The 14672-nt window shown below is 40.2% G+C and overlaps 1 protein-coding gene across 3 annotated transcripts in view; it reads left to right on the forward strand.

Moving 5' to 3' along the window:
• Positions 1-14672, forward strand: part of ADCY1 (adenylate cyclase 1) — a 110942-nt gene that overhangs the window by 26427 nt on the left and 69843 nt on the right. The gene's annotated exons all lie outside the window — the stretch shown is intronic.

Raw genomic sequence — 14672 nt, forward strand, 5'->3', positions numbered from 1 at the left:
CATTTCTGACTTTATTGATTTGTGCCCTCTCCCTTTTTGCTTGATGAGTCTGGCTAAAGTTTTATTAATTTTATTTATCTTTTCATATCTTTTCAAATAACCTAATTTTACTTTCATTGATCTCTTCTATTGCTTTTTTAGTCTATTTCATTTATTTCTGGTCTGATCTTTATCATTTCTTTCCTTCTACTAACTTTGGGTTTGTTTTTTCTTTCTCTCGTTACTTTAGATGTAATGTTAGGTTATTTATATGAGATTCTTCTTGTTCCCTGAAGTAAGCTTGTATTGCTATAAACTTTCCTCTTAGAACTGATTCTGCTGCATTCCATAGGTTTTGTTAGTGGTTTTTTTTTTTTCTTTCAGTTTTTCATTGGAGTTGATTTCTAATCTCATAGTGTTGTGGTCGGAAAAGATGCTTGATACGATTTCAGTGTTCTTAAGTCTACCAAGGCATGCATTCTGGCCCAGCATATGATCTGTCCTAGAGAAAGTTCCATGTGCATTTAAGAAAAATGTGTATTCTTCTGCTTTCCGATGGAATGCTCTGTAGATACCAGTTAAGTCCATCTGGTCTGATGTGTCATTTAAGGCCTGTAGTTCCTTACTGGTTTTTCTGTCTGGATGATCCACTTATTGATGTAAGTGAGGTGTTTAGGTCCCCCACTATTATTGTGTTACTGTTGATGTCTCCTTTCATGGCTGTTAACAGTTGCCTTGTATATTGAACTGCTCCTATGTTGCATATGTATTTACAACTGCTATATATTCTTCTTGAATTCATCCCTTGATCATTATATAGTGTCCTTCTTTGTCTCTTGTAACAGTCTTTATTTTAAAGTCATTTTGTCTGATGTAAGTATTGCTACTTCAGCTTTTTTTTTTTTTTGGTTTCCATTTACTTGCAATACCTTTTTCTATCCCTTCACTTTGACTGTGTATGTGTCTTTAGCTCTAAACTGGGTCTCTTGTAGACAGTGTCTTGTTTTTGTATCCATTCAGCTATTCTATGTCTTTTGATTGGAGTGTTTAATCCATTTACATTAAGGTAATTATCAATAGGTTATGTTCTTATTGCCAATTTCTTAGCTGTTTCGGATTTGTTTTTGTAGGTCTTTTTCCCCCTTTCTTCTTTTGTTCTCTTGTAATTTAATGACTTTCTTTAGCATTATGTTTGGATTCCTCTTCCTTTTTTGTTTGTATCTGTTACAGATTTTTGGTTTGTGGTTACCATGAGGTTTTTGTATAGAATCACACACACATATAATTGTTTTGAGTTGTTTATCTTTTCATTTCTGATGCATTTTGGATACCTACATTCATAGTCTCCTCCCCTCAGGTTACTGGCTGTAGCATCATATTTTATATTTAATCATTTTGTGTATCATTTATCTACTTCTTGTGGATACAGGTGATTTTACTCCTTTTGACTTTTAACTTCCCTGTTAGTTGGTGTGTGGATGGTTCTCTACCTTTATTGTATGTTTGCCTTTTCTGGTGAGCTTTCCCATTTCATAATTTTCTTGTTTCTATTTGTGGCCTTGACCTTCTACCTAGAGAACTTCCTTTATTAACATTTGTTGTAAAGCTGGTTTGGTGGTGCTGAATTCTTTTAGCTTGTGCTTATCTGTGAAGCTTTTGATTTCTCCATCAACCTGAACAAGAGCCTTGTGGGATAGAGCATTCTTGGTTGTAGGTTTTGCCCTTTCATCACTTTAAATATATCGTGCCACTCCCTTCTGGCCTGCAGAGCTTCTGCTGAAAAATCCACCGATAAGCTTATGGGAGTTCCCTTGTATGTGATTTGTTGCTCTTCTCTTGCTACTTTTAATATTTTCTGCTTATCTTTAATTTGTGTTGATTACTTAATTACTATATGAGTTGGTGTGTTCCTCTTTGGGCTAATTCTGTATGGGACTCTCTGTGCTTCCTTGACTTTGGCGACTGTTTCCTTCCCCAAATTAGGAAGTTTTCAGCTATTATCTCTTGAAATATTCTTCTCAGGTCCTTTCTCTCTCTCGTCTTTTACTGAGACCCCTGTAATGCAGATACTAGTTGGCTTCATATTTCAGAGGTCTCTTAAACTATCCTTATTTCTTTTCATTCTTTTGTCTTTTTTTCTGTCTGTGGAAGTGATTTCCACTACTCTGTCTTCTAGCTCATTGATCCATTCTTCTGCCTTATTTAGTCCATTCTTGGTTCCTTCTAGTGTGCTGTCACCTCAGCTATTGTGTTCATCAAATCTGTTTAGTTCTTTGTATATTCTAACTCTTTGCTAAAAACTTCAAACTTCTTGCTCTGTGCATCCATTCTCCTCCTGAGTTCTCTGATCATCTTCACAATCGTTACTCTGAACTCTTTCTTGGGTAGATTGCCTATCTCCTCATCATTTAGTTCTTTTTGTGGGATTTTATCTAGCTCATCTGCCACTTCATTTTGTCTAAATTTCTACTTGTACTTTTATTATATGATGGGTTACATTTCTTGACCTTGGAGAAGTGGCCCTCTGTAGGTGATGTCCTGTGGGTCCCAACAGTGCACTTCTCTCTCGTCACCCAAGGGTCAGGGCTACTGGTCCCAGGGTAGAGTCTGGCTTCACTTTGTGGACTCATCCCACAGGCTGTAGGAATGCTGCTTTCTTGCTTCTGGTGTGTGCCCCCTGGTGGGTGAAGCTGAGCTAGAGGGCTGTGCAGGCTTCCTGGCAGGAGGGGTTGGTGCCTATGCACTGGCAGGTAGAGCTGGGTCTTGGCCCTCTGATGGGCAAGGCCATGTCTAGGGGCATCCTGTGTGGTGATAACTGGGGCTGTGTTCCCACCAGGTTAGCTGTGTGGCCTGAGGCATCCCAGCACTTAAGCTTACAGGCTGTTGGGTGGGGCCAGGTCTTGGTGCTAACGACCTACGCAAGATCTCATCTTCCAGGAAAATGTATGTGGATGATAAATACTGACTATTTACCGCCAGCTTTTGTGTCTCCAGGGTGAGCCACAACCACCCCCCCCAGTACCCCCCCAGGAGATCGTCCGAGACCAGCAGCCAGGTCTGGCCCAGGCTCCTGTGAAATCACTACTTCCGCCCTTGGTCCTGGTGCACGCGAGACTGTGTGTGCTCTTTAAGAGCAAGTCTCAGTTTCCCCCAGTCCTGTGGAGCTCCTGCAATTAAGCCCCGCTGGCCTTCAAAGCCAAATGCTCTGGGGGCTCCTCCTCCTGATGCCGGACCCCCAGGCTGGGGATCCTGACCTGGGGCTCAGAACTCTCACTCCTATGGTTGAACCTCTACAATGTAATTATTCTCCAGCTTGTGGGTTGCCCACCTTGGAGGTATGAGACCCGATTATACCATCAGTGCACTCTTCCTGCCTTCCCACTGTGGTTCCCTCTTTATGTCTCCAGTTGAAGATCTTTTTCGGTAGGTTCCAGTCTTTTTTTATCTATGTCTGTCCAGCAGTCAGTCGTGGTTTTGTTGTGTTCATGAGAAGAGGCAAATGTTCCTACCACTCTGCTATCTTGACTGGAAATCCACAACAGATGGTTGTTAATTGATAAACCGCGAGACTCTTTAGACCGGGGACCATGGCAGGATCCTTCTGTTCCTCAGCCTCACCTGGCTGTGCTGAGAACACATCTCGCTGGCTGAAACTCCTTCCCCAGGACTAAGTCAGAGAGGAAGGACTGGTTTCTTTAAGCAGGAGCTCGGCCTCTGACTGTCTTAAGCAAGGATGCCACGGTGAGCTTTTATCCCTCACCCGCCCACTGCTGGGAGGGACCCGTGGGAATTCTGTGCGTGTAATCACTGATTTTGTGGCAACCCTGTGAAGAAGGTGATAATTGCTCCAGTGATCGGGGGCATCCCCTCCCCTCCAATATTATTTGGAATTAACAGCCTTGCAGTTGTTATTTTAAAAGAAAGCACAACTGTTTTGGTTACAGAAGCTTTTATTTATCTCTCACCTTGCTCCCTGCCGATGCAGACAGGCGTGGTCAGCCCAGACCAGTCTCTAATGTTTTCACGAGTGGGAATATTGGAATCATTCTGTCCTCCCCAGAGCAGCCTGCAGAGCCAGAGGGGCTGGGAGAGGGTGGACAGCGGGCCTTCTCTGTTTCCTTGGCACACTCTACTTCTGGAAGGTTGTCTGCTCTACTTCGAGAAAGCTACCTGAGTCATCAGTGTCCCCAAGGCTGACTCCTTTGAGAGGGACTCGGATGTGCTGAAGTGACCCCTCATCCCACCAAAATCAGAACAAGACAGTGGCCCCTGTGCAGGGCTGCCCGGCTCTGTCCTGTCCCGCAGGGGCTTGGCAGAGCACATCAACATGCTTGATCTGAACGCATTCTTTCTCTCTGGGTTCTTAGGTCTTTAAAACTGATTTCAGGCCTCTGCATCCTAGTTAAGCATGTAAGAGCTTTGTTCCACTTTATAAATCAGAACTGGGGCTGGCTCTGAGAATTTAAATGATGTGGGAGGGATAACACAGTGAGTGACCACGTAGTTGGTGGCAGAGCGAGGACAGCAGAGGCCAAAGCCAAGAATCCACCCCCGACCCCAAACCAGCCTTGGCCCACTTTCTTCCTTTATAGTCTCACGTCTCCTCGGCCATAAAAAAGGCTCACACAGAGGTTTGGGGTTTGTAGGTACCCAGGTTGAAATATTCCAAAGGGCCGTGAGGTGCCTTTTAACCGGAGTCTTTCAGTTTCAGAACAAAAATGTCAAAAGTTGGTTCTTTGAAATAGGACAGCCTTAGAGAGCCTGATCAAGAAGAAAGAGCAGACACAGCTAAGATGATTAGGGGTGGGAAAGCACGTGGCTACTGGGATAAAGCCAGGTTAAAAATAGACGAGAGGGAAATATTAAGAATTTTTTTTTTGCCAGAATATTTGAAAACTTAGACAAAATGGACAAATTCCCAGGTTTTGAAACTGATTCTAGAAGAAAAAGAAAGCCTGGAACATCTTATGATCATTAAGACAACTGACTGCTCGGGAATGGAAAGCTTGCCAGAAAGTAATCACCAGGCCCCAGTGGTTCTAAATTTGTAAGGGAAATATTCCAATCTGATCATCTGTAGGACAGAAACTCCTTCTGTGAGTGCAGGATAACCTTGCACACGATCGCGGAGGATGGAGCTAGGATTCCAGGCTGTCAGAAGTGCAGGTCAGATGGACGTGCTGGGGAGCAGCCCCCGTCCCCCAAGTCCTGCACTCGTGAGTAGTGTCAGCCCCGAGGCCCTTTGCCTCTTGGTGCCGGAGTGCATTTGGAGAGGCCCAGCTGGAATTCTCTGAGGGGTGGTCATCCGTCTGAATGCTTGGCACATGGCTCTGGAAATTCCAGGACAGAGGGAACCTGTAAAAGCTGATGTAACTGGATGGGAGACAGAAGGCAGCAGTTGGCCCCCATGGAGAGGCCCAACTGGAGAATAGTGGCGTCCAAGGGGCATGCTACGTGGAGGGAAGTTACACTGGGAATGGATGCCAGAGAAAGTATATTTGGTTGGGGCTTTGAAGGATGTGTAGGAGTTTGCTGGGTAGAGGGTGGGAGATGGGGAGCAGTAGGTGACATTCAGGCAGCAGGTGGGTGGGGGTAGTCACAGCATTGTTTTCCAGACAGGACAGGCATGTTGGTAAGCTGTAGCTCTGTCTTCCTTCAGCTTGGAGAGGATTGGGCTAGAGCTGGAAAGCCTGCTCCACTGAGGGGCAGAGATTACCTGAGGGCCTCACGTGCTCACAGCTCCCCACTGGGCCCTAACCCTGACATCAGAGTCTGGCAGAGCTGGAGAGCACAGGGAGGGGAGTGAGAGGCCTGTGATGGTCACCCCTTAACTCCTGAGGTGGGGGGCCCTCCTCCTGCCACTGCTGAGCCCAGCCAGGAAGCCTGAGCTTGCAGGAGCCACCCCTGAGCTCAGCATCAGCAGAGGCCGTCACTGCAAAGGCCCTGCCGTTCCTCAAGTGCCGTTATTAATTCATAATTCCAAAATTACGTACAGTTGTTTACAAAGCACGTCCTCAGTTTGTCATCATAACAAGGTAAATGGGACAGTTCTGATTTCCCATTGCACGAGAAAATTTATCTAGAGGAAGCAAACTTCCATTTGAGTGATATAGGATGGATTTTTTTTAAAGCGCTCTGGCCGATTCACAGCCCCTTTCCAATCTGCTATAGTTGTTATTTATTTTGTAATTTAGAAAGAGCTTTTTTGATCTATAGTTTACATACTGTTAAGCTCGATTTAAAGTTCAAAGCAACTACATGTTTTTTTCCCCGTATTTAGAATGTGTAACCATTACGATAATCTAATTTTTTAGTATTTTCATCACCCCAGGAAGAGACCTGTACCCATTAACAGTCACTTCCTCCTCCCAGACCTAGACCCCAGTAATTTATGTTCTGTCTCTGTGGGTTTGCCTGCTCAGGACGTTTCATATAAGTGGAATCATACAGTATGTGGCCTTTTGTGTCTGGCTTCTTTCATTTTGCATAATGTTCTCACGTTGCTATTCGTGTTGTAGCATCAGTGCTTCACTCCTTGTTACACGGCTGAGTGGTATTCTGCTGTGTGGATGGACCACACTGTGTCCATGTATCCTGATGGACAGCTGGGTGGTTCCTACTCTTTGGCTGTTAGGAGTAATGCAGCTGTGAACATTCCTGTGTGCGTGTTTGTGTAGACAGACGTTGTCATTTCTCTTGGACGGATACCTAGGAGTGGAATCGCTGGGTCACATGGTAACTATGTTTAGCATTTCGAGGAACTGCCAGACTGTTCTGAAAGAGGCTCCACCAGTTTACATTCCATATTTTTTCTTAATTAAACTTTAAATTTTGAATTAATTGTAGGTTCACACGTGGTTGTGAAAAATAATAGAGACCCTGTGTACCCCTTACCCCATTTCCCCAACGGTAACATCTCGTACAGCTGTCACACACCATCACACCAGGATGCTGACGGTGGTACAGCCAAGAGGGTGCTGACATTGGTGCAGCCAAGATACAGGGCCTTCCGTCACCATGGGGATCCGTCATGTCGCCCTTAAAAAGCCCCACTCACTTCCCTCCTCCAGCCTCCAGTTTTAAGCCCTGGCAACTACTAATCTATTCTCCGTTTCTATAAATCTGTCATCTTAGAAATGTCCTGTAAGTGCAATCATACACTGTGTGTGGGGGCAGGGGACTGACATTTTTCACTCAGTCTTATCCCCAACGGTTGATCTAGCTTGTTGCTGCATCAATAGGCCTTTCATTGCCGAGTGGTGCGGATGGACCACCGTTTGCTTAACTACTCACTTCTTGAAGGACATCTTGATTGTTTCTAGTTCGGGGCTACTATGAATATGATTTTATCTATATGTCTGTCTGTCTGTCTGTCTGTCTAATCCATCTAGGTATCCATCTGTCTGTCTACTCCATCTATCTATCATCTATCTTCTACTTTTAAGCTTTGAGAATTCTTTATACATTCTAGATACTAGTTCTCTCTTGGATATGTGGTTGGCAAGCATTTCCTCCCAGTCTTAGAGTCTTTTCATTCTCTTAACAAGGTCCTCAAAGATCGATTGTTTTTCATGTTGATGAAGTTTAGTTTATCAGCATTCCCTTTTATTGATTGTGCTTTCTGTGTCAAGTCTAAGGACTCTTTGCTTGGCTTAGATCTTAAAGATTTCTCTAACGGGTTTTCTAAGTTTTAACTTTTATTATTTACATTTAAATAGATGATATATTTTGAATTAATATTTTGCATGAAGTGTGAGGTTTAAGTCCAGGTTTCTTTTCTTATTTTTTTTTTTTTTTTGCCTATGGACGTCTTCTTGCTCCCACACCTTTTGTTGAAAACACTGTTATCTCCTTTATTGAATTGCTTTCATCACTTTGTCAAAAACCAGTTGGGCATGTTTGTGTGAGTTTATTTATGAGTTCTGTGTTCTGTTCCATTGTCCTGTGTGTTTATCCTTCCATAACCCTGATTATTGTGGCCATCCCATAAATCTTGAAATCCGGTAGCGTGAGTCCCCCCATTTTGTGGTTCCTTCTCAAAATTATTTTAATTATTATTGTTTCTTTCCCTTTCTGTGTAAGTTTCAGAATAATCTGGCCTATGTCTATCAAAGACTTTATAGAGATTTTGGTAGGATTTGTGCTAAGCCTGTCTGTCAATTTGGGGAGAATTGACATTTTACTGTATTATCTTTGAATCAGTGAAAGTTGTATGTCTCTCCATTTATTTAGCTCTTCTTTGGGCTCTTTAATTAGTGTTTCACAGTTCTCAGCATGCCGGTCCTCTACATGTCTTGATAGAATACGCCTAAATATTTGATTCTTTTTGAGTGATAGTAAATGATATCACTTTTTTCAACATTTTTTATTGATTCATAATCATTTTACAGTGTTATGTCAAATTCCAGTGTTCAGCACAATTTTTCAGTCATTCATGGACATATACACACTCATTGTCACATTTTTTCCTCTGTGATTTATCATAACATTTTGTGTATATTTCCCTGTGCTATACAGTGTAATCTTGTTTATCTATTCTACAATTTTGAAATCCCAGTCTATCCCTTCCCACCCTCCACCCCCCTGGTAACCACAAGTCTGTATTCTCTGTCCGTGAGTCTATTTCTGTCCTGTATTTATGCTTTGTTTTTGTTTGTTTGTTTGTTTTTGTTTTTTAGATTCCACATATGAGCGATCTCATATGGTATTTTTCTTTCTCTTTCTGGCTTACTTCACTTAGAATGACATTCTCCAGGAGCATCCATGTTGCTGCAAATGGCATTATGTTGTCGGTTTTTATGGCTGAGTAGTATTCCATTGTATAAATATACCACCTCTTCTTTATCCAGTCACCTGTTGATGGACATTTAGGCTGTTTCCATGTTTTGGCTATTGTAAATAGTGCTGCTATGAACATTGGAGTGCAGATGTCATCCTGAAGTAGGGTTCCTTCTGGATACAAGCCCAGGAGTGGGATTCCTGGGTCATATGGTAAGTCTATTCCTAGTCTTTTGAGGAATCTCCACACTGTTTTCCATAGTGGCTGCACCAAACTGCATTCCCACCAGCAGTGTAGGAGGGTTCCCCTTTCTCCACAGCCTCTCCAGCATTTGTCATTTTTGGATTTTTGAATGACGGCCATTCTGACTGGTGTGAGGTGATAACCTCATTGTAGTTTTGATTTGCATTTCTCTGATAATTAGTGATATTGAACATTTTTTCATGTGCTTTTTGATCATTTGTATGTCTTCCTTGGAGAATTGCTTGTTTAGGTCTTCTGCCCATTTTTGGATTGGGTTGTTTATTTTTTTCTTATTGAGTCGTATGAGCTGCTTACATATTTTGGAGATCAAGCCTTTGTTGGTTTCACTTGCAAAAATTTTCTCCCATTCCGTAGGTTTTCTTCTTGTTTTATTCTTTATTTATTCCTGTTTTATTCCTGGTTTCCTTTGCTCTGCAGAAGCTTGTAAGTTTCATTAGGTCCCATTTGTTTATTCTTGCTTTTATTTCTTCTAGGAGAACATTTTTGAAATGTATGTCAGATAATGTTTTGCCTATGTTTTCCTCTAGGAGGTTTATTGTATCTTGTCTTATGTTTAAGTCTTTAATCCATTTTGAGTTGATTTTTGTATATGGTGTAAGGGTGTGTTTAGCTTCATTGTTTTACATGCTGCTGTCCAGTTTTCCCAACACCATTTGCTGAAGAGACTGTCTTTATTCCATTGTATATTCTTGCCTCCTTTGTTGAAGATTAGTTGACCAAAAGTTTGTGGGTTCATTTCTGGGCTCTCTATTCTGTTCCATTGGTCTATATGTCTGTTTTGGTACCAATACCATGCTGTCTTGATGACTGTAGCTCTATAGTATTGTCTGAAGTCTGGGAGAGTTATTCCTCCAGCCTCTTTCTTTCTCTTCAGTAATGCTTTAGCAATTCTAGGTCTTTGATGGTTCCATATAAATTTTATTATGATTTGTTCTAGTTCTGTGAAATATGTCCTGGGTAATTGGATAGGGATTGCATTAAATCTGTAGATTGCCTTGGGCAGTGTGACCATTTTAACAATATTGATTCTTCCAATCCAAGAGCATGGAATATCTTTCCATTTTTTAAAGTCTTCTTTAATTTCCTTCATCAACGGTTTATAGTTTTCTGTGTATAATTCTTTCACCTCCTTGGTTAGATTTATTCCCAGATATTTTATTACTTTGGTTGCTATTTTAAAGGGGATTGTTTCTTTACTTTCTTTTTCTGTTGATTTATCGTTAGTGTAAAGAAATGCAACTGATTTTTGAACATTAATTTTGTAACCTGCTACCTTGCTGAATTCTTCGATCAGCTCTAGTAGCTTTTGTGTGGACCTTTTAAGGTTTTCTATATATAGTAACATGTCATCAGCATATAATGACACTTTTACCTCTTCTTTTCCAATTTGGATCCCTTTTATTTCTTCCTCTTGCCTGATTGCTGTGGCTAGGACTTCCAGGACTATGTTGAATAGGAGTGGTGATAGTGGGCATCCTTGTCTTGTCCCAGATTTTAGTGGGAAACTTTTGAGTTTTTCACCGTTGAGAACTATGCTGGCTGTAGGTTTGTCATATATAGCTTTCATTATGTTGAGATATGTTCCCTCTATACCCACTTTGGCGAGAGTTTTTAATCATAAATGGGTGTTGAATTTTATCAAATGCTTTTTCTGCATCGATTGAGATGATCATGTGGTTTTTGTCCTTTCTCTTGTTGATGTGATGTATTACATTGATTGATTTGCGTATGTTGAACCAGCCTTGTGTCCCTGGGATGAACCCCACTTGGTCATGATGAATAATCTTTTTTATGTGTTGTTGGATTCTATTTGCTAAAATTTTGGTGAGGATTTTGGCGTCTATGTTCATCAGTGATATTGGCCTATAATTCTCTTTATTTGTAGTGTCTTTGCCTGGTTTTGGTATCAGGGTGATGGTGGCTTCATAGAATGAGTTTGGGAGTATTCCCTCCTTTTCAATCGTCTGGAAGAGTTTGAGAAGGACTGGTATGAGTTCTTCTTTGTATGTTTGGTAGAATTCCCCGGTGAAGCCATCCGGTCCTGGACTTTTATTTGTAGGGAGATTTTTAATTGCTATTTCTATTTCCTTTCTAGTGATCGGATTGTTCAAGTGTTCAGTTTCTTCTTGATTCAGTTTTGGTGGACAGTAAGTTTCCAGAAACTTGTCCATCTCCTCTAGGTTATCCAGTTTGGTTCCATATAGTTTTTCATAATATTCTCGTATGATATTCTGTATTTCTATTTTGTTCGTTGTAATTTCTCCATTTTCCTTTCTTATTTTGCTAATTTGTGCTCTCTTTTTTCTTCTTTGTGAGTTTGGCCAGAGGTTTGTCGATTTTATTTACTTTTTCAAAAAACCAGCTTTTGGTTTGGTTGATTTTTTTCTATGGTCTTGTTAATCTCTATTGTATTTAATTCCTCTCTGATCTTTATTATTTCCTTCCTTCTGCTGCTTTTTGGGGCTTTTTGTTCTTCTTTTTCTAATTGATTCAGGTGGTGGGTTAACTTGTTATTTGAGATTGTTCTTCTTTTTTGAGGAAGACCTGTATCACTGTAAACTTCCCTCTTAGCACTGCCTTTGCTGTGTCCCATAGGTTTTGAGTGGTTGTGCTTTCATTATCATTTGTCTCAAGGTATTTTTTAATTTCAGCTTTGATTTCCTCATTGATCCATTGTTTTTTCAATAACATATTGTTTAATCTCCATGCTTTTCTTTTTTCTCCTTTGTTTCTCTGTTGTTGATTTCCAGTTTCATGGCATTGTGGTCAGTAAAGATGCTTGAGATAATTTCTATCTTCTTAAATTTGTTGAAGTTTCTTTTGTGTCCAAGTACATGATCGATCCTGGAAAATGTTCCATGTGCACTTGAAAAGAATGTATATTCTATTTTTTGGGGGTGTAATGCTCTGAAAATATCCACCAAATCTAGTTTTTCTATTGTAGTATTTAATTCCTCTGTTGCCTTGTTTATTTTCTGTCTGGAAGATCTGTCTAGTGATGTTAATGCAGTGTTAAAATCTCCAATTATGATTGTATTCCCATCAATATCCCCCTTTATCTCTGTTAGTAATTCTTGTATGTACTTAGGTGCTCCTATATTGGGTGCATATATATTAACGAGTGTAATATCTTCATCTTGTATCACTCCTTTAATCATTATAAAATGTCCCTCTTTATCTTTATGGCCTTTGTTTTAAAGTCTATTTTGTCTGAAATCAGTACTGCAACACCTGCTTTTTTGGCTTTTCCATTTGCGTGGCATATCCTTTTCCATCCTTTCACTCTCAATCTATATGTGTCCTTCTCCCTAAAGTGGGTCTCTTGTATGCAGCATTTTGAAGGTTCTTGCTTTATTATCCAGTCTGCCACCCTATGTCTTTTGACTGGAGCATTTAGTCCATTAACATGTACAGTAATTAATGATAGATGTGTGTTTATTGCCATTTTGAACTTATCTTTGCAGTTGAATTGGTATATCCTGTTTGTCCTTTCTTCTTCCTTTTGTGGTTTGGTAATTTTCCTTTGTATTATCATGGATTTTATTTAATTTTTGTGACTCCCTTGAAAATTTTTGACTTGTGGTTACCCTTTTTTGTAAATCTATTAACCTATACCTGTTTTTATTAAACTGATAATAACATGATCTCAAACCCATCCTACTGTTAAAAAATTTAAAAAAGAAAGAAAAAAAATTCTATATTTCCCTGCCTCCCTCTCCCACTCTCAGTGATCTGTATGTCTTCTTTTATAATTTCGTGTTTTCTTTATTTGTAATTCATGAGTTATCTCCTTTCCAGTTGTGAGTTTCTCATTTCTGTAGCATCCTGCTGCTTTTCTATTTAGAATAGCCCTTTCAATATTTCTTTTAGCATGGGTTTAGTGTTGGTAAACTCCTGCAGCTTTTTTTTGTCTGTGAAACTCTTTATTTCTCCTTCTATCCTAAAAGATAGCCTTGCTGGATAAAGTATCCTAGGCTGCATCTTTTTTTCATTCAGGGCTTTGAATATATCTTGCCACTCCCTTCTGGCCTGTAGTGTTTGTGTAGAGAAATCAGCTGAGAGCCTTATGGGGGTTCCCTTGTAATTCACTCTTTGCTTTTCTCTTGCTGCCTTTAGAATAATTTCTTTATCATTGACTCTGGCCATCTTATGATATGTCTTGGTGTGGGTCTATTTGGATTCTTCCTGTTTGGGACCCTCTGAGCTTCCTGTACTTGGATATCTGATTCCTTTTTTAAGTTTGGGAAGTTTTCAGTCATGATTTCTTCAAAAACCTTTTCAATCCCCTTTGATCCTTCTTCCCCTTCTGGGACCCCTATTATGCAAAGATTGGGATGCTTTATATTATCCCATAGGTCCTTTATGCTATTATCATTATTTTTTATTTGCTTATCTTGTAGTTCTTCTGAATGGGTGCTTTCTGTTGCCCTGTCTTCTAGATCACTAATTCGTTCCTCTGCATTAACTAGTCGGCTTTGCACAGCTATTAGATCATTCCTCATCTCTGTCAGTGAGTTTACCCATTCTGCTTGGCTCTTCTTTATAGCTTCAATTTCACTTTTGACATATTTTATATCTCTAAGCACTATCTCTTTTAATTCCTTCAGCAATTTGATCACTCCTTTTTTGAAATCTTGATCTAGTAGGCTATTGATGTCTATTTCATTGATCTTTCTTTCAGGGGATTCCTCTTGTTCTTTTAATTGGGAAAGTTTTCTCTGCTTCTTCATCTTGCTCATACCTCTCTGGCACTGTGGTTTATGGAGTATCAGTTGTCTATTTTGGATCTTAAGGATTTTATCTATCTAATGCCTATTTAGGAATAGAACTTAGAAAAAAAAAGAGAAAAAAATAGAGAGAGAGAAAGATTTTTAAAAGAAGGGAGAAAGAGGGTTTGAAAACAGTGTATAATGAATAATAGAAGAGCGGACTGAAGCAGAGTATTAATCGGGTGGAGACGTCCTTTTAAAACCTTTAAAAAAAAAAGAAAAAAAAGAAAAAAAAAGGGGTGGGGAGATGAATAGATGTGTTTGAAGCCTGTGTCTAATCAGTAACAGGACATGAAAACCCAAGAGAAATAGAAATGAATTAAGAAGTAAAAATTAAGAGAGTAATTGAAAATAGAACAGGTAAAAACAGATTTAAGAACAAAACAAAAAACAAACAAACAAAAAAAAACAAAAAACAAACCAAAAAAAGGGATTGTCGGTGTTCTCCTGGAGTCTGTGTGCTTTTAATGTGAAGTCCTTCTGTCTTCGTCTTGTTTTGGAAGCTCAGCTTGTTTTCATAGGCCCTCCTTTGGCGCCCTCTTCTGTGCTGCTCCCAGCACCTGTCGGCAAGCAGATCGCGCCTCCTCCTAACACGGGGTCAGATGCAGTTCTCCTCTGCTGCGGGCGGGTGGGTCACTGCCCCTCCGGATGCCGCAGTCAGATGTTGCAGACTGGCCAGGGATATCATGTTTTTAATACCCATGTCTGTGTGTCCATTGCTAGTTTGTAGAAATACAGCTGATTATTGTGTGTTGTTCTTGTGTCGTATAACCTTCTGAACTCAGTTATTGTTCTAGAAACTTTCTGGTTTTTTGGATACAGTTTTATTTTATCTTGGTTTTATAGAGTCCTTTGTGTTTCTTATGTGGACCATCATGTCA

This window comes from Vicugna pacos, chromosome 7, assembly GCF_048564905.1.
Source record: "Vicugna pacos chromosome 7, VicPac4, whole genome shotgun sequence".
Taxonomy (NCBI): Eukaryota; Metazoa; Chordata; class Mammalia; order Artiodactyla; family Camelidae; genus Vicugna; species Vicugna pacos.